This window comes from Zalophus californianus, chromosome 7 (assembly GCF_009762305.2).
Source record: "Zalophus californianus isolate mZalCal1 chromosome 7, mZalCal1.pri.v2, whole genome shotgun sequence".
In the NCBI taxonomy this organism is placed as follows: Eukaryota; Metazoa; Chordata; class Mammalia; order Carnivora; family Otariidae; genus Zalophus; species Zalophus californianus.
Window position 1 is genome coordinate 130174799 of NC_045601.1, and position 20440 is coordinate 130195238.

Genomic DNA, 20440 nt, shown 5'->3' on the forward strand with positions numbered 1-20440 from the left:
CCATTTCTAGAAAACCATTCATCTGCTTTCTGGCACTATAGATTTTTATATTAATGGAATCATATAGTAAGTACTGGTTTTTTTGTATGGTTTCTTTCAGCACAAATATTTTGAGGTTTATCCATGTTGTTGCATGTATTGAGAGTTCATACCTTTCTCTCTTTTTTTAAGATTTATTTATTTATTTGAGAGAGAGAGAGTATGCGAGTATGTGACTGGGGGGAGGCACAGAGGGAGAGGGAGAGAATCTCAAGCAGACTCCTTGCCCAGAGAGGAGCACATGGCCTGGCTTGATCTCACGACCCATGAGAGATCATGATCTGAGCTGAAATCAAGTGTTGGATGCTTTTACGAGCACTGGGTATTACACAAGACTCATGAATCACTGAACTCTACCTTTGCAAATAATAATACACTATATGTTAATTAATTGAATTGAAACTTTAAAAAATTCAAAAAAAAAAAAAGAGTCAGACGCTTAATTGACTGAGCCACCCAGGCGCCCCAAGAGTTCATTTCTCTTTATTGCAGAGAACTATTCCGGTGTGGATGTACCACAATTTTGTAATCTATTTATCTATTGATTGACAGCTGTATTATATCCAGTTCCTTTGCTATTGCAAATAAAGGTGTCCTGAGCAGCCATACCCTGAAAACCATGCACAAGACTCTGCATGAACATATGCTTTGATTTCTCTTGAGTAAATATAAATGATCCTCACTATTCATGGATTCAGTATTTGCAAATTTACCTACTCACTAAAATTTGTAACCCCAAAATCAGTACTCATGGTCACATGTGCAGAGCTGTTGCAAATTGCCAACTGAAGTCAAACAAGACAGTACTCTGATGCTCTGCCTTCCTGTTTCTGCTGTCACATGGAGATGACCAGAGGGATAGAACACAATGTGGTGTCACAATGTTGTGCAAAAAGCTCCAGCCTTGGGGCCAGTTGAATAAGGATTGAATCCCCACCCTGGCACCTGTTAGTGGGTTGGCCTCAGTCAATTCACTTGACATTTCTGAACTTTGTTTTCTCCTTTATAAAATAAAGAAAATAGAATCTACCAGGATGATTGTTTTTAGGATTTAAGATTGTAACCTATGTGATTCAGATACATATATCTCATATATTTCTCTCTACACATTTTATATTATATATATATATATTTTTTTCTTCAAGGAGCAGTTAGCTATTCGCTAACTAGCAGTTAGCAATTAGCAGTTAGCAATTAGCAATTAGCTAATTCAGAGTTTGTCGTGCCTTTATAGCAATACCTACCTCCAATAATGAGAATCTACTGTACCCTAGGAGTGAAATGGGGGGTCTTATGGAAGTTATATATTTAACATCTTAAGAAACTCCCAAACTATTGTCCAAAGTGGTTGTATGATTTTACAGTTCCAGCAATCTAGGAAAGTTCCAGTTGATTCACATCCTCACCAACACTTGGGGTTGTCAGTTTTTTAAAAAAACAAGAGTCTGACGTCAATGTATTTTCTATTTTCTGATAGACTTCCTCTACTTTTTTTGGTTCTAGTTTAGTGGTTTCTGCTTTTTAGTATTGCCCTTATTTTGCATATTTCAGGATGAATATGACTTTTCCCCTTAGTTTGTTAAAGTTGAAACTTTAACTTTGACACCTTTCTTCTTTTTTAATGTAGGTGTTTTGTACTATACATTTTTCTCTAAGCGTTTCTTTAGCTGAAACCCATAAATTTTGGTCTTCATTTTCATGAAGTTTGAAGTACTACTAATTCCCCTTATGAGTTCTTTTTTGGATTATGGATTATTTAGACATACATTCTTAAATTAAAAAAAAATAGGTTTCTTTCTTTCTTTCTTTCTTTCTTTCTTTCTTTCTTTCTTTCTTTCTTTCTTTCTTCTTTCTTTCTTTCTTTCTTTCTCTCTTTCTTTCTTGCTGTGGTTTTATCTTCAAGTCCCACTCCTTCTCTGTAAATTCCAAATATTTTGGGATTTTCTAATTATCTTTCCATTATTAACTTCCAAATTTGTGTACATGAAAAGAATATGTATTCTGATAATGCTGGAGGAGATGTTCTTTCAATGTTGGTTAGGTCAAGTGTTGTTCAAATCTTCTATATCCTTACTAACTTGGTTGCAAGTTAGTCTAGCTCCAATTTTGCTGAACTAATGAGGAAATCCCCTTCTTAGTATTCTCTCTCATGTACTTTGAATTACCAGATTTTTCTACTCTGGCTGGTAAGAACACACATTATTGCCAGCCCCATGTAAGCTTTGCTGATTCTTCTCTTTAATCCTTTTTGGTTATTCTTTCCCTGGCATTGGATAGTTTTCTTACACCTTTTTTCTGATCAGCTTGAGACTTGAGGGCATCGTCTGAGTGAGTCTGGAGTTCTCTCTCTTACTCTCTCTTTTTCTTTTTCTTTTCCTTTTTTTTTTTATTATTCAGCCTTTTTTTTTCCAATTTTTTTTATTATGTTATGCTAGTCACCATACAGTACATCATTAGTTTTTGATGTAGTGATCCATGATTCATTGTTTGCGTATAACACCCCGTGCTCATCACAACACAAGTCCTCCTTAATACCCTTTACCAGGCCATCCCAATCTCCCACCCCCCTCCCCTCTGAAACCCTCAGATTATTTCCCGGGGTCCATAATCTCTCATGGTTTGTCTCCCTCTCCAATTCCCCCCCTTCAGTTTTCCCTCCCTTCCCCTAATATCCTCTGTGCTCTTCCTTATGTTCCACATATGAGTGAAACCATATGGTAATTGACTTTCTCTATTTGACTTATTTCACTTAGCATAATCCCCTCCAGTTCCATCCATGTCGATACAAATGGTTGGTATTCATCCATTCTGATGGCTGAGTACTATTCCATTGTATATATGGACCACATCCTCTTTATCTATTCATCTGTTGAAAGACATCTTGGCTCCTTCCACAGTTTGGCTATTGTGGACATTGCTGCTATGAACATTGGGGTGCAGGTGCCCCTTCTTTTCATTACATCTGTATTTTGGGGGTAAATACCCAGTAGTGCAGTTGCTGGGTCGTAGGGTAGCTCTATCCTTAACATCTTGAGGAACCTCCATACTGTTTTCCAGAGTGGCTGTACCAGCTTGCATTCCCACCAACAGTGTAAGAGGGTTCCCCTTCCTCCACATCCTCGCCAACATGTGTAGTTTCCTGTTTTGTTAATTTCTGCCATTCTAACTGTATAAGGTGGTATCTCATTGTGGTTTTGATTTGTATTTCCCTGATGGCTAGTGATGTTGAGCATTTTTTTCATGCGTCTGTTTGCCATTTGTATGTCTTCTTTGGAGAAGTGTCTGCTCATGTCTCTTGTCCATTTTTTGACTGGGTTATTTGTTTTTTGAGTGTTGAGTTTGGTAAGTTCTTTATAGATCAGCCACAGTAACTTCTTTCAAGACATGTCTCCAAAGGCAAGTCTTAACTCTCTCTTTTTCAACACTGTCTCCTGTGACGCTTCTTGACCTCCTAGAACTCCCACATCTGTTTGCACAACTCAAGAAGATGGCATACTCCACCTGGCTTCTTCCTCCCCACTCTGGTTGGGAAACTCACCCTTTTCAGTAAGCTGGAACAATCACAGGACTCATTGCATGCGATCCCCCTTTCTCAGGTTTCACTGTCCCTTCTGTCTGATGTCCTGTTTTGAAAGCTGTTAGCAACAGTAAAGATGAAGTGTAACTGTGTCCTAATTATTGAAAGCTATCTAATTGAGCTTTCCTTTTGGATTGATAACTTATTTGAATTATTTTGGATAATGTATTCCTTGATTCTGAACCTACATATCCTAGTAGTGTGAGAAAAGAAGGCTACTGTGGATTGTAACCTCAGTAGAACTACATGGTATGGGGGAACAACTTCCCTGAAAAGAAGGTGGGGTATTATCAGAGCAGATAAAAAAACCGCAGCTCCTCCTCCAAGAGATACTGTAAATGGCTTCATAATTTCTTCCAAGGACAACTGGTTTCCATTTTCTTATTGACCATAGGCCTCTCTACTTACCTGAATTGTTTGAATTCAGGCTGTCCTGATTTATGCACTTCACTTTCTAGGCCTGGCCCAACTATTAGTCCTATACCTCTAGAAAAGTGAAGTTCTTTCAAGTTTGAGTCCCATATCCATTCTTCTGGATTTTAGTTGGATCTGATGCAGTGGAGACTTTTTTCTCCAAACTAGAGATAGAATTTTCTCTCCACTCATAGTCCCTTTTAAAAAGAACCTTTCTTTCCATGAGGGCATGTGCCCTAGAACTACACCCATTGCCCTTCCCCACTCCTCTGGCATTCCCAATCACAACTATTAGGATGGAGATCTGATCCAAATTAGGTGAATCTAGCACATTCTTCCAGGAATGCCTGTAAAAGTCAGTATTTTCTTAGTGCTTTAGTTGGTTAGATGTGAGGAAGCTGAGCTGGAAGTTTCTGTAGACTTGTTTGAGGATCCCGTGATTTGGAGGCAGCCAAAGGAGACCATGTGCAAGTGGCTGAGTGAGCAGAGCAGGTGGTCTACAGATGCTCAGAGTGGGGGAGAGAGAGAATGGTTGTCCATATGACCCAGCTACACTTCTTGGACTTGAACATCTCCTCTCCATCTCATCGAACTTCTTTGAGTTGTTTTCTATCCTTTGCAATCATGTAATTCCTAAGACCCTCACTATCTGGGCTGGCACCTGACTCTGACCCTGGGAATCCTTCATTCTTGTTATCACAGACCTCTGGTCCTTAGAGTGACCTTGCTCTTGCTGATTAAGTATTGCATTCATCTGCTAGGGTTGCCATAACAAAGTATCATAGACTGAATGGTTTAAACAACAGAAATTTATTTCTTCACAGTTCTGAGGGCTGGAAGTTCAAGATAAGAGTGTGTGTCAATAGGATTGGTTTCTTCTGAGTTCTCTCCTTGGCTTGTAGATGGTTTCCTTCTTACTATGTCCTCACATGGTCTTCCTTCTGTGTGTGTCTCTGTACTTATCTTTTTTTTTCTTATAAGGACACCAGTTCCATTGGATTAGGGCCCATCCCAATGACCTCACTGAATTTTAACTACCCCTTTAAGGAATTCATCTTCTATTTGCAAATGATATTTCGGATAAGGAGTTAATATCCAAAAAATATAAAGAACACATACAACTAAACACCAACAAACAAACAAACAAACAAACCCATGCTATCCAATTAAAATATGGACAGAGGATGCAAAAAGACATTTTTCCAACAAAGACATACAGATGGCCAACAGAGACATGAAAAGATGCTCAACAGTCATCATCAGGGAAATGCAAATCAAAACCACAATAATCTATCACCTTACACCTGTCACAATGACTAAAATAAAAAACACAAGAAATAATTGTTTAGGAGGATGTGTAGAAAAAGAAAGCTTTGTGTGCTGTTGGTGGGAATGCAAACTGGTGCAGCCACTGTGGAAAACTGTATGGAGCTTCCTCAAACAATTAAAAATAGACTTACTTTATGATTCAGTAATTCCACTCCTGGGTATTTACCCAAAGAAGACAAAAACTAATTTGAAAAAATATATGCACCCCTATGTTTATTGCAGAATTATTGACAAGAGCCAAAATATGGAAGCAACCTAAGTGTCCATCATCAGACAAATAGACAAGGAAGATGTGGCTGGAAGTTTCTCTAGAAACTACATATATATAATATTGCACAGCCATAAAAGAGGATGAGATCTTGCCCTTTGCAACATCATGGATGGATCTAGAGGATAGTATGCTAAGTGAAATAAATCAGACTGAGAAAGACAAATACCATATGATTTCATTTATATGTGGAATCTAAAAAAACAAAACAAATGAATAAACAAATAGCAGAATCAGACCTAAAAATACAAAGAACAAGCAAATGGTTGCCAGAAAGGAGGAGAGGTAGGGGGATTGGCAAAATGGGTAAGGAAAGTGGGAGATACAGGCTTCCAGTTATGGAATGAATAAATCACAAGAATAAAGAGCTCAGCACAGGGAATATAGTCAATGACACTGTAATAGTATTGTATAATGACAGATGGTGGCTACATTTGTGGTGAGCACAACATAACATATACAGAAGTTAAATCACTATGCTGTATACCTGAAATCATGTCACACTGTGTGTCAAGTATACTAAAAAAATTTTTTAATAAATAAAGAAATAAAAATGAAATCATTTTTAAAACCTACAGAATAAGTATATGTGAATCTATACAGACATAAATAAACATTTGAATTCATAAAAATGGGTCACAAGAGAAAAAAAGACAATTGTGAAAGTTCTCCCATGAAAAATCCTGATTTTACGTAGATGCATGCATACTAGAAGGCCTCCCTCCTTACTTAAAACCACACTGAGAAAGTAACTCTGAAATATAGTAGAGGAATTTAAAGCTTCAATATTACATATGGATATACTTTCTGATTAAGAAAATTAACAAAAAAGAAAGGTAAAGATGGACAATGAAGAATCTATGAATAAAAATACCAATTCAAAGAAAAAAACAAGTCTAACGAGAAAAAGTCTTACAATAAAAAAGTTAATTCTAGATATCCTAATAAAGATATAAAAAGTTTTTTAAAGACCCTATCTTCAAGTATAGTCACATTCTGAGGTACTGTGTGTTAGGTCTTCAACATACGATTGGGGTCGTGGAGGGTCCCAGTTCAGCCCCAATAAGCATTTTGTAGTTTGCTTCCTTTTGCTTTCCCACTCCTGCTGGAGGTGGTCCTCAGTTGCTTCTCTTCTGAGGTTCAAATTCACCATTACTGGAGTCTCTTTGTTACTCTTATTTCTAATAAGAGTCTGTTTATATTCTAACTATTATTAAAATTTGTTCCAGAACCCAAATTTTATGTGACTTATTTGTTTGTTGTTTGTTTCTCCCAAGCCTGGCCTTCATCTCATCTTTCACACTTCTGTTAGTATATTTATATATGAATAGCATTTATCTCCTTTATTTTTAAAAAAATTTTTGGGCACCTGGGTGGCTCAGTTGGTTAAGCGACTGCCTTCGGCTCAGGTCATGATCCTGGAGTCCCTGGATCGAGTCCCACATCGGGCTCCCTGCTCTACAGGGAGTCTGCTTCTCCCTTGACCCTCCCCCCTTTCATGTGCTCTCTCTCTCTCAAATAATTTATTTATTTATTTGAGAGAGAGAGAGAGAGAGAGAAGCTGAGCAAGGGGACGGGCAGAGAGAGAGAGGGAGAGAGAGAATCTCAAGCAGACTCTCTGCTGAGTGTGGAGCCTGATTGAGGACTCAATCCCAGGCCCTGAGATCATGACCCAAGCCAAAATTAAAAGCGGGCTGGTCAACCGACTGAGCACCCAGGCGCCCCTAAAGATTTTTTTTTTTTTTAAGTGGAGCGTGGAGCCCAGTGCAGGGCTCGAACTCACAATCCTGAGATCAAGACCTGAGCTGAGATCAAGAGTTGGACATTTAACCGACTGAGCCACCCAGGTGCCCCCAGCATTTATCTCTTTAAAATTCCTCAATATTTCAAAGGCAATCATGCACTATAACAAATTCAAGTGACACAGAAATGTATAAATTAAAAAAAAAAAACTTTTCTCAAAATCAAGGTAAGACCAAATGCTCGGTCTAGTTAGAATGCCTGACTTCTAAAAAAATACAGCTTTTCATTTCTCTGAGTGAAGAAGAGGGCCCATGAGTGTGCATGGTCCCACACACACATTAATGTATGAACACCGGTGCACACACACATGCATTTGCTCCTGTGTGATCTCTGCCCTTTATGCTAGACAGGGCTACAGTGTGAGGAGAGACTAGTATAGAACATATTTTAAAAAGCAACATGTAATATAAAAAATAGGAATCAAGATTTGAGTATGTTGGTGGTGTCAATTGCCCAGGTGAAAAGGAGGCGAAAACCCTTATTGAGAATTCTTTAAAAGATGAGTGTGTCCCAGGGCACCTGGGTGACTCAGTTAGTTAAGCATCCGCCTTCGGCTCACGTCATGATCACGGGGTCCTGGGATCGAGCCCCATATTGGGTTCCCTGCTCAGCGGGGAGTCTGCTTCTCCCTCTCCCTCTGCCCCTCCCACCTGCTAGTGTTCTCTCTCTCTCTCTTTCTCAAATGAATAAATAAAAAATCTTGAAAAAACAAAAGACAAGTGTGTCTGACATTTTCCAGCTATACTCGCATTGTGAGTGTAGTTGGAATGTAATATATCACACTTGCTGAATGGACCACCCAGCATTGCTCAAAGTGCCTTCTGTGTGATATTAACTGGTTCCTCGGGCTACTAATGGGACTCCTATAATGAAAGCGTTCTGTGCCAAAATGAGTATAGACACTCACTCATTAGAGTGTCTGTTATCAAAACAACAAAATGACAAGTGTTAGTGAGAATGTGGAGAAATTGGTGCATTGCTGGTGGGAATGTAAAGTCATATGGAAAACAGTTTGACAGTGCCTCAAAAAATTAAACACGACATTACCATATGGGCTAGCAAGTCCAGTTCTAGGGATCTAGCCAAAAGAACTGGAAGCAGGGTCTCAAACAGATACTTGCACACCAAAGTTCATAGTAGCACAATTCACAACGGCCAAAAGTTTAAAACAACCTAAGTGTCCATTAACAGATGAAGGAATAGACAAAATGTGTAATACACAAAGAACAGAATATCACTCAGCCAGAAACAGAATGAAATTCTGACGCATGTGACAACATGGATGGGCTTTGAAAACATTATGCTGAGTGAAATAAGCCAAACCCAAAAGGACAAATATATGATTGCACTCCTAAGGGTATCTAGAACGGGCATATTCACAGAGACAGAAAGCAAGAATAGAGGTTAGCAGGGGCCTGAGTGGGGGTGAAAAGATATTGTTTCATGGGCGCAGAATTTCTGTTTGGGATAATTAAAAAGTTCTGGAACTAATGTGATGGTTGTACAACATTGTGAGTGCACTTCCTACCACTGAATTGTACATTTTAATATTATGCATATTTTACCACAATAAAATAAACAATAAAGTGCTAAAATATGAGTTGGGACAACACTGAATTAAATAAAGTGAAGCAGGTTTCTTGACCACATGCCATCTCAGAACCTTTAAAGGTTAAAGGTTCCTCATCACCTTGTTTTGCAGAGTAAATCCATAATAAAAGTTGATAAATAACTAGTAGGCATTTAAACTTGAAATATAAGACAGCAGAACAAAATAAAGCAAACATTGATCTTGAGCACTGTTTTAATCAGTCAGTCCAGGGTTCTACTCTAGAAGCATGTGGCTCAAAAAAGGTGTAACAGGTGGCCTGTGTGCTTCGCTCACTAGCCAGAAGGTCAAAGTCAAGGACAGGGCAGATGGAGGAACTGAAGGACATGACTGCTCCTACACACAGCCCCCACCACCAGTCTTTCTTGGTTCTGGAAAGAATATGTAGAAAGAAAGGCAGTGTTTTATTTCTTCCTGACTAATCTCTTAATTTCATTAAACTGAATCAAATTATCCAGGACACAGAAAAGAACTTAATAAAAATATCAGATAAGATTTCTTTTTCTTCCCATGAAGCGATGCCACCAGAAGTCTCTGGATATTTCTCTTAGAAATTGCAAATCCGCAATAATTTTGAAACACAGTTCTTTTTCAGAATGCTCACACTCAGCTCACTGCGATCCTCCCAGAGCGGAGGTCACTTCCGCCTTGATATTCCTGGATTCCAGTACTTAGCTCTTAACAATGAAACTAAACAATGTATTTCCCCCATGAATAAAAGCAATGTACACTCTGGAATGGAGTGAAAGTAACAGAAATAATCTGTAATCTTATAACTCAGAGACAAGAACTGTTCATATTCCAGTGTACGTGTGTGTACGTGTGTACCCCTCTCAAATAAATAGATAAAATCTTTAAAAAAAAAAAACTGCTTCAGGGAACATTACTAATTGAAATTAAGTCAGTCCCAGAAAGACAAATACTGCATGATTCCATTTACGTGCAGTATTTAAAGTAGTCAAGTTCACAGAAACAAAAAGTATCTAAAGTAGTCAAGCTCATAGAAACAAAAAGCAGAATGTGGTTTCCAGGGGCTGTGAGAGCGGGGAGAGAGATTTGGAAATTGTTCAGTGGGTGTAGAGTTTCAGTTACGTAAGATGAAAGTTCTAGAGCTCCATTGCGTAATATAGGTATCGTTCACATACTGTACTGTGCACTTAAAGGTGGTTAAGAGAGTAAGTTTTTGTTCTGTGTTTTTATATCACAAAAGAAACTGACTTCCCAAGTCTTCAACCTTAGGGACTAAGGATAGAATTAGAATTGTACAGGTTTCAGACCTCAGTATTAGGGGTCAGAAAGGGATTCTGTGTCAGACTTTCCTGCAGGTACACCTGTTCCAGCCCATCGGACAGAAATGCAAGCTTAGGTCGACTGTGGAAGGACAGGGTGGAGGGCATGGGTGAAAAGATCCGCAGTGAGACCTCATAGAGGGGACACTGAATATGAGCTTGGAAATAGGCTGAGGTGTTGGGCTAATTCTTGTTTTTATGAGAAATAATCTATTTGCAGAAGATAACTGAGGAGTTAGAGGAGACTGATAAACATAAACGTCATTACAACTAGGGGCCCTTCACCGGAGTTTTGAACGTACCTATTGGCTTTGGTCACGAATTTTCCAAAATCAGTTGTTTTGCTGTGGATATATTTTCCCAATCCTGACATGACGAGCCAGAAGAAGTGTTATCTTGCTGTGCCGCGAAGTGCAAATATTTTACCAGCCTCGTTTAAGAGCACAAATATTACATTTAGCCTGGGTTTCTGAGGGTAGAGACTGAATATAAGAACAAATCTCATGAAGTTCAGATAATCTCATCCTTTGTTTAATTTGTCTTTCAGAGTTCCGGATAGGCAGCACTTGTGAAATTGTGTTTTCTGAAGTCTTCTCTCTCGGACAAGGGAAGGAAACATTTTTGGAAGTAGCTGATTGCCTGGGCCAGCTACCACTCCTGGGGCGGGCGCTTGATAGCTCTGTGAGTTCAAGCAAGTCACTTTCTTTCTCTGGATGGCATTTTGCTTTCCTCTGTAAAGTGACAGCACGGGCTAAGAGGACCTCTAACCTTCTTTCCAGTTGCATCCCTGGACTGTTCTCTGTAAACATTTAACTGTTCTAGAAAGAAATAGAATTGAAAATTTAATAGTCAAATGACATGAGAAGAATTAAAATGAAACGTGAATTTTGAGGTGAGTGTACCTAAGATATTGGGGGGAAATTTGATTTGTAAGACATCTCTTATTCTGAAAATGATAATATAAGTGATGGTGCATGACCCTTGGTTGCATCTTCCCACCCTTGTATTCTCTCTGGGCTGCCCTCCCTTCCAGTACGCTCCAAAGCATCCCCAGTAGCACCCCATACTCCAGACCTCGCTTGCTTTCCTTCCATCTAATCTAACCTGTCCCTCATCCCATTTTTTTCAGAAGGTCTGCTGAGTGTCATTGGTTGCTAACGGCTTAATGAGATACCAAGAAATATCCGTTGTGTCATCCCTCTTGAATAACTCAAACAATGTGCCTCCTAATGAGACCTCTTAACTAGCATTCTGGATTCCTTGGCTGGCTGGTGGGATGGAGACCTTGAGAGGGACATGTTTTCCAGGACCCCTCCAACGCCACATTGAGCACTCCTCCTATGTCACTGAAGATGTGTTCTTTCCTTCAAGTTATGCCCTGTCTAGTGGGGAATGGAATGCTATGATGCCATGCAAATTTTTCTCTCCTCTCATTCACAAGCTTTTCAACCACAGAGAGGGAAAGAAAGACACGTCAAGCTACACAGTATGTGGCCACTGAGTGACAGCACCACATCTTGCCAAAGTTTGGGCCCAGTGGAGTCAGGCAAAGCACTGTGCTATGAATTTTCAATTCACTAGGGGTGCTGGCAGACTTTTAAAATGACCATGTGCAGATAATAAAAACCAGCATTTGAGAATATTTTTTATGCATCAGAGTCTGCCCAAAGTGCATCCCACTTGTTAACTCATTAATTCACAAGAAACCCCACTGGTGTTATCTTCATTTTACAGATGATGAAACTGAAACAGAAAGGTAAAGCAACTCACCCAAGTTCACGCAGCTAGGAACCAGCAAAACCACATAAGCCTCTCTTTAAAACCCATGCCCTCCTATTAAATTTGATGTTAGTCTAGCATGCACAAGGAAATCTAGAAAATAAGGCAAAAAGTTGTACAGTTGTACCAAGTCCACAACAATCACCTTGATGTGGTGAAAACATACGACTCGCAGAGACATCGGTAATTACAGGGAAGATGATCAGCAAACCTTTTCTGTGAAAAGCCAGATAGTAACTATTTTAGGCTTTGGTGCCCAGATGGCTTATGTTACAACTGGTCAACTCTGCTGTTGCAATGTCAAAGCAGCCATAGCCAATGTGTCAACAAATCAGTGTGTCTGTGTCCCAATAAAACTCTATTTATGGACACTAAAATTTGAATTTTCTATAATTTTCACCTGTCATGAAGTAGTTTTTTCTTCAGATTTTCTTGCAACTGTTTAAAAATGTAAAACCATTCTTAGCTCACAGGCTGTACAAAAACATGCGGAAGCCTGGATTTGGGCCCCCCTACCTCCCCCCTGCCATAGTTTGTGTAGAGGGAAGAGGGGTCACCAGACTTAATTCAATGATGAGTTCCTACTGGAAGGTAGGTGCTGAAAATACAGTGACCAGTAGATAGAAGAGTCTTCCATAGCCTAGTGGTGGAGCAAATGAGCAATTAGAAGGGTACAAAGTCCAGTTAGGAAGGTGGAAGGGCTCCTAACCCAGATTTGGAAGGGTAGGGAAGGGACACCATGAAAGGAGTACCACAGGGGGACCTAATGGATGGGAGGAACCCATCAAGAAAAAGTGAGAGGAGAGAATATTCCAGGTAGAAGACCCATGCAGTCAGAAGAATCCAGTTTGAGACCTGATGACTACCATTAACTCATTATTGGCTGTCAGGCAAGTCAGAGTACATGTGGGCTTCTACTGGTGCCTCGTCACGTGCCCGATGGGTACGTCAATGCTTATCTCACCTGTTGTCAATGAGAAGACAGGGACCAGAGTGTGATAGAATAGTACAGCTCATTGTCCATGTTCTCCATTTGTGAATCGGATGAGTTGGTCTGAATAATCTGCCACATTCCGTCCAGCCCTGAAGTTCTATGAATTCCTGATTTTTATTTTTAAATAAAGAGAAACACTGCTGTTGAGCAGTTTTGGATGCTGTCAACGTCAGTGTCAATGGTGACCTGCCTCCCCACAACTGAAAGTACCCCAAATTGAAGACATATACTGTCCCTTGTATCCAAAGATGACATCAGTGATTGTGATGGGGTAAAAGGGCTGAAAGATGGGCAAACGTCCCACCTTCACCCCACATGAGAAGACCCCCTCTGAGTTGGCTGCTGCAGCAGGTTTGTCAGGGTCTTCTCTTGAGGGTGGCTTAGACAGAGGTACTCAACACTGTCCAGCCCTTGCTCCATTGGCCCCATTGGCTCATGTTCTCAGATGTGCTCAACCCCTTCAAGGTAAGAGAAGAGCTGCAAACTTGCAGTTGATCCCTTTAAGTGAGTGGCAATATTTCTCTTCTTGCTCAAAATGTCAAGTGGGAGTAGATTCCCTAATAATCTAAGGATAGACCTGCAGACTGACTTCAGCAATGACATGAAGTCCAGCAAGTGACAAACAAAGAAGAGATGGTAAGAAGAATGAAGCTGAAGGTGTTTGAGTTTGTTGAAGGGCTTACAGCCATTTCTTTAACTCTTTTGTTCCTGTATATCAATTTAGTTTCACAAAAATACCTGCAAGGGAGGAAAATCTCAAACTCCAGTGTTTTCAGAAGTCTGTGACATGAAAGGAAAGAAAATTTTCTGGGATAAAAATATACCAGTGACACCGTAGTGGAGGCAAACGTTTCCCTTTCTTCCCTTTCTAGGTTCTTTGGCTGGTCTAATCATTAAAGTGGCATCAAACAGATTAACAGAAGAAAAACAAATTTAATTTCATATGTATGGGAGCTCATAGAAATATGAGACTCAAAGAGGTGACCCAAGTACGCAGCTTTTATACCTTTTAGACAAAGAAACAATAAATTTGTTGAAGAATCAAAAAGATGAGGAAGGTTGGGCTGGGGTAGTAAATTAGTGAAAAAGTGACAAGGTTTGCTTATACAGCCTTCTTGGCCCTAAATTCCCTATCTCTGGTGATATGGATGCCTCTCCTTCTCCTAGTAAGTAGAAGGAGGGTACCTTTCACATGAGAGATGTATTTCCTGCTTCCAGGAGAACATAGGAGATTCAGTGCATCTTCTTGCACCAGCTTTTTCTTAAGTAATTTTAATTCAAAATAATCAATATGCCAAACAGGCATATTTGGGGCAGGCTTCCCAGAATCCCATCAACACCATTGAGAACTATAACTTGCCAACAATACTGGCTCCAAAATCAATACCTAACGAAACATCTGTGTAAAGATGAAGCTGAGTTCTCTTTGGCATACCGTGGATGGTATGACCATGTGGATGATGGTCATCCACAAAGATTTGGATATATTTGAAAGTCTCTTCAAGACTATTTGCACACCTCAAAATTTCTACTATGTTCATGCGGATGAGAAAGTAATCCCTGCTCTCAAAGTTGCAGTGGGAAGGCTATTGAGCTGTTTTGCAAATGCCTTTCTGACTTCCAAGAGGGAGCCCGTGGTTTACGCAGAAATTTCCAGGCTTCGGTCGGACCTGAACAGCCCGGCAATACTTGTAGCTTCTGAAGTTCCACAGAAGTACACCATCAATATCTATGGGCGAGATCCCCCTGAAACCAGTAAGGAACTAGTTTAGCATCTGAAAGGATTTTAAGAGAAAACTGTAATTCTAGGGGTGCCGCCTCCTCCTTCTATTATCAGAAGGACCAAATACGTGCACTTAGAGCAGGGATGCTGTTTGTTTTTCTTTATGCTTCAGGCTTGGATGAAAGAAACACCTCCTCATAACCTGGCATTTGCTTTGGCTCTGCCGATGTGGTCCTTACAAGAGAATTTGCTAAAGTTGTTCTTCAAGACCAGAGGGCTATTGATTTACTTGGGTGGTTGAAGGACACCTACTCTCCTGATGAACATTTCTGGGGGACTCTCAATAGGTTTCCAGATATGTGAAACTTGATTTCCATTCTACATAACATCTGGGAGCAGTGTGTGTGTGTGTTTTACACTTTGAAAATGTGCTTGATGGCTTTATATGTATTCACCTATGTTTCCAGTCTTTATGAACATCCTATAGACTGTTTTGTGCGTCTGTTTCTTTTTTTAAAATTTTTTTAAAGAATTTATTTATTTATTTGACAGAGAGAGATAGACAGCACAAGCAGGGGGAGCTGGAGAGGGAGAAGCAGGCTCCTCTCCGAGCAAGGAGCCCGATGCGGGACCCGATCCTAGGACCCTGGGATCATGAGCCGAAGGCAGATGCTCAACCAACTGAGCCACCCAGGTGTCCCTGTGCATCTGTTTCAATGGAATTCATATAAAATAAATTATACTTTTTACATATCAATAATATATTTTTTGCTTATAGAATATATTTATTAAATTTTTACTGCATGGTATGTCACAAATCTTTGATAGGACACATGAAACTTTTTAAAGCAATTATAGTATGCTGTTCAGGAATTCAACTATCTTCAACATGCCTAACTTGTTATGGTCTCATTTTATGCAAATTTGAATTGTGTGAGTTTGGGAAGTTTGAGATCTGAAAAAAGTCAATAAGATCCCTATAAGAACAATTTGAAATAATGCAAATATGTCCAAATTAATTCTTTTAAAGATTTTATTTATTTATTTATTTATTTATTTATTTATTTATTTATTTATCAGAGAGAGAGCACACGATCGCACAAGCAGGGGGAGTGGCAGGCAGAGGGAGAAGCAGACTCCCTGCTGAGCAAGGAGCCCCATGCGGGACTTGGTCATGACCTGAGCTGAAGGCAGATGATTAACCAACTGAGCCACCCAGGTGCCCCTTATTTTTTTTTTTTAAGCTGTCAAGAATTTCAAGAATTCAGCACTGTTGGCCAAATGAAGTATAGACTATGTTTAGGCTTGGTCATGTGGCAGCCTCACTTAGCTTGGTGAATAGAAATCCCACCATCCATTGTTAGCTCTGTACTCCAGGTGTGGATGAGTCTTCAGGAACTCATCCTTCATGTAAAATTTGAAAACCCTATACTAGTTATTGATGGGCAGAAATTTTTTTTTATTTTTAATTTTTTAAATTTTTATTTATTTTTTTCTCCATTTATTTATTTTTAAAAATTAACATCTAATGTATTATTTGTTTCACGGGTACAGGTCTGTGATTCATCAGTCTTACACAATTCACAGCACTCACCATACCACATACCCTCCCCAGTGTCCATCACCCAGCCACCCCATCCCTCCCACACCCCTCCACTCCAGCAATCCTGTTTATTTCCTGAGATTAAGAGTCTCTTCCGGTTTGTCTCCTCTCTGGTTTCATCTTGTTTCATTTTTCCCCCTCTTCCCTTATGATCCTCTGCCTTGTTTCTCAAATTCCACATATCAGTGAGATCATATGATAATTGTCTTTCTCTGATTGACTTATTTTGCTTAGCATAATACCCTTTAGTTCCATCCACATCATTGCAAATGGCAAGATTTCATTTTTTGATGGCTGCATAATATTCCATTGTGTGTGTGTGTGTGTGTGTGTGTGTGTGTGTGTGTGTGTGTGTGTATATATATATATATATACATATATACCACATCTTCTTTATCCATTCATCTGTTGGTGGACATCTAGGCTCTTACCATAGTTTGGTTATTGTGGACATTGCTGCTATAAACATTGGGGTGCACGTGCCCCTTCGGATCACTACATTTGTGTCTTTGGGGTAACTACCCAGTAGTGCAATTGTTGGGTCATAGGGTAGCTCTATTTTTAACTTTTTGAGGAACCTCCATACTGTTTTCCAGAGTCGCTGCACCAGCTTGCACTCCCACCAACAGTGTAGGAGAGTTCCCCTTTCTCCACATCCCCGCCAACATGTGTTGTTTCCTGTTTTGTTAATTTCTGCCATTCTAACTGGTATAAGGTAGTATCTCATTGTGGTTTTGATTTGTATTTCTGATGGGCAGAAAATTTTTAAAAATTACTTTTTTCATATTCTAAAATACAGTCCTATTGTAGAAAACCTGGGAAATGAAGAGTAAAGTAAAATTGCTAAGTAGAAATTGTAAGAAAATAAAAATTATACATCATACAAATTGAGAAATAATTGGTGCGAAAATATTTGTATTATTTATCTCCTTCTCCATGTATTGCTTTATGTAGTTAGGTTATATATATATACATTTTTTTAAAGTAGGCTCCATGCCCATCATGGGGCTTTAACTCATGACCCTGAGATCAAGACCTGAGCTGAGATCAAGAGTCAGACTCTTAAGTGACTGAGCCGCCCAGGCACCCCTGTAGTTAGGTCATATTGATTTATATAATTTTGTATCCTGCTACTTTCTCCTAACAATATATGAGAATGATTGCCCTGTCTTCTTGGAAATATGATGTAACTGCTTTCTTTTTCACAGTATGGATGAAGCATAATTTGCCAGTTGTTGAGCATTCATTTCCATTTTCCTACTGTGGAAAATATTATCATAATCGATGTTGAAGAACATGGAAAGTCACACCTTTTCACATAAAGCTTTGTCACATTTTAGTGTTACTGCCTTTGGAACAAAAACTTCATGAACTGAAAGAATGAAATCACCATGTCATTCACCTGAAACTAACGTAACACTGTGTGTCAAATATACTTCAGTAAAAACATCATAACAGCCATTAACAAAAGAAATTGAGGGGCACCTGGGTGGCTCACTCAGTTAAGAGGCTGACTCTTGATCTCAGCTCAGGTCATGATCTCAGGGTCCTGGGATGGAGCCCAGCATCAGGCTCCATGCTCAGGGGGCAGTCTGCTTCTCCCTTTCCCTCGGCTGCCCCCTCTTGTGCTCTCTCCCACTCTCAAATAAAAATAAATAAAATCTTTAAAAAAATTGGAGAGATAGGAACATTTTAAGTTCTTGATACATATTGCAAAATTGTCTAGGGGAGAAAAAAAAAAAAACCTTGAGTTTACTGGCTTAGGTTCTTCAGCTAAAGCTCTAGAAATTACACTGACAAAACACAGGTTGTAGAGAGAAAAAGAGTTTATTAATATATATAGTGCACATTCACACGGGAGAGAATCAGCAGTGAGTAACTCAAAGGAATGGTTAAAACTTGGGGTTTATACAGGATCTTACCAAAGAACGATACCTTTGTAGGGAAGGAACAGACAAAGGAAAAGGAGTTTAGGCTCTTAGGGGTGGCAAATTGTAGTAAAAGAAATATGTGGGTGCAACTAATAGAAGATAAGAGCTAGTTAGTAAGGTTTATGATCTAGATTCCTCTGGTGCCGTGTCCATAATGGTCTAGAGTTGTTTCAGTAGATTAAGAATCATCCCATCACTTCAGGGCCATTTGGCTAAGATCAAGTGTGAAGAATCATCCTGAGCCTTTCCTGCTAGAGAGAGGAAGGGCAGAGTTTCCTGGGTTTGCTTCTTCTGAATCACTTCGGATCACAATCATCCTTATGTCAGGGTTGCAGACTTTGGGGTAGCATACTCTGAATCCTCGGAACCCCTTCATTACCTTCCAAAATACGTTCTAATTTTCAATCAGACCACCAGTGTACAAGAGGGCTTATGTCATCACACTCTGCCCACAGTGGATATTCTTAGATGCTTCTTTTTAAAAGCTATTTGAATTAAAGAGAAAAAGAGCTGCATTTTTGTTTTTATTTGCAATTCAGTGAAGGTGAATCTTTTTTTTTTTAACGTCTACTAGCCCTTTTTCTTTGTCTTTGTGGGTCGCCAAGTTTTATCCATGGTGGGCATGGAATTTAAATGTTCTCTTGTTAACTATGGAGAAGAGAAGAACACGTTAGGTGGGTCAAGAGAAGGAAGAATAGGGTATACAGAGAAGAAAATGGAGCCCCTAAAGAGCAGGGAAGTCCTGAAGTAATTGAATGGGCAGGATCTGCTAAGCGGTACAGTGAAGTAATTAGGTCATTGCCAAGGAATGGAAAATCAGCTTTGGCTGAGATCATTTGGCTTGACTGGCTCTTTCAAAATGAGAGGACCTCAGTCCTTAACCTTCAGAAAAGCTGCTTCTTCTCTCCTTACCCTCCTCCACCTTCCAATGCTGGAAGGGTCTGAAGAACACCCATGTGTACAAAAATAGATATCTGATGATTTTATTCTTTTGTTGGTAAAAGACGTCGAATCTCATAAAGCATTATATTTATTTCTCTAGCAAGATTCCTGTGGAGTAGGGTCTATTTTTTCATACTTTTGCAAGTGGTACAGAATGCCAGGCCATGAAGAAATTGAGGAAGTTGAATGCTAAGGAGGAAGTTGAATTGTCAATCGGACAAACGCTCAGCCGAGGATGAGGGGAAAGATAACCAGCCGAAGCCGTTACAACTTTACTTTTCTGATTAGGAAAATAATCTATGACCATAAATATGAAAAACAGAAACAAGTATATAAAAACAGTAATTTCTCAGAATCCCAACACTCAAAACTCTATTACAACAGTTGAGCTTCTTTTAGTCTCTTCAGGAAAAGGTTATTTTAATAATTACTGACTTGCTATTCCTTTGGCTTTTCTTGACTCTACTGCAAATTTTGTGTGTGTGTGTGTGTGTATGTGTGTGTGTTTTAAGATTTTATTTATTTATTTGACAGAGAGAGAGAGCATGAGCAGAGGGGAGCAGATTCCCCCCTGAGCAGGGACCCTGGTGCGGGACTCGATCCCACAACCCTGAGATCATGACCTGAGCTGAAGGCAGACCCTTAACTGACTGAGCCACCCAGATGCCCCTGCCAATTTTTTTTTTTTTTTTTTTTTAAACCCACTGGATATTATAAGTTGCTTCAAACCACTTATGGGAAGAGAGGAAGCTGGGTAAAACTATAATAGCATCTAGCTTGTTCCCCGGAACATAAATCATAATTCATTCCCAGAAGGATGTGTAAAGAGCACATAGGCCCTCCTGTTTGCCTGGCCTGAGGCTCATGGTGAAGTAACTCATTCAAGGTATACAACTTTCCTTACGGACCGTAGAATCCGGCCTCCTAACTCCCAACCCAGGGCATTTTCTACTAAATCCTGTTGCCTTGTGACTTCGCTTCCTTAGTGGGCAGATCTGTGTGAGGAACACAGATCTAAATCCATTATAACTCACTCTGGATCTGGGACTATAGGATTTCCCATTTGGAACTAAGTTTAAGGGTGCACCTCAAGTACCAATGATCTGTGAAGAGAATCCAAAAATCCCTTCTCTGGCAAAA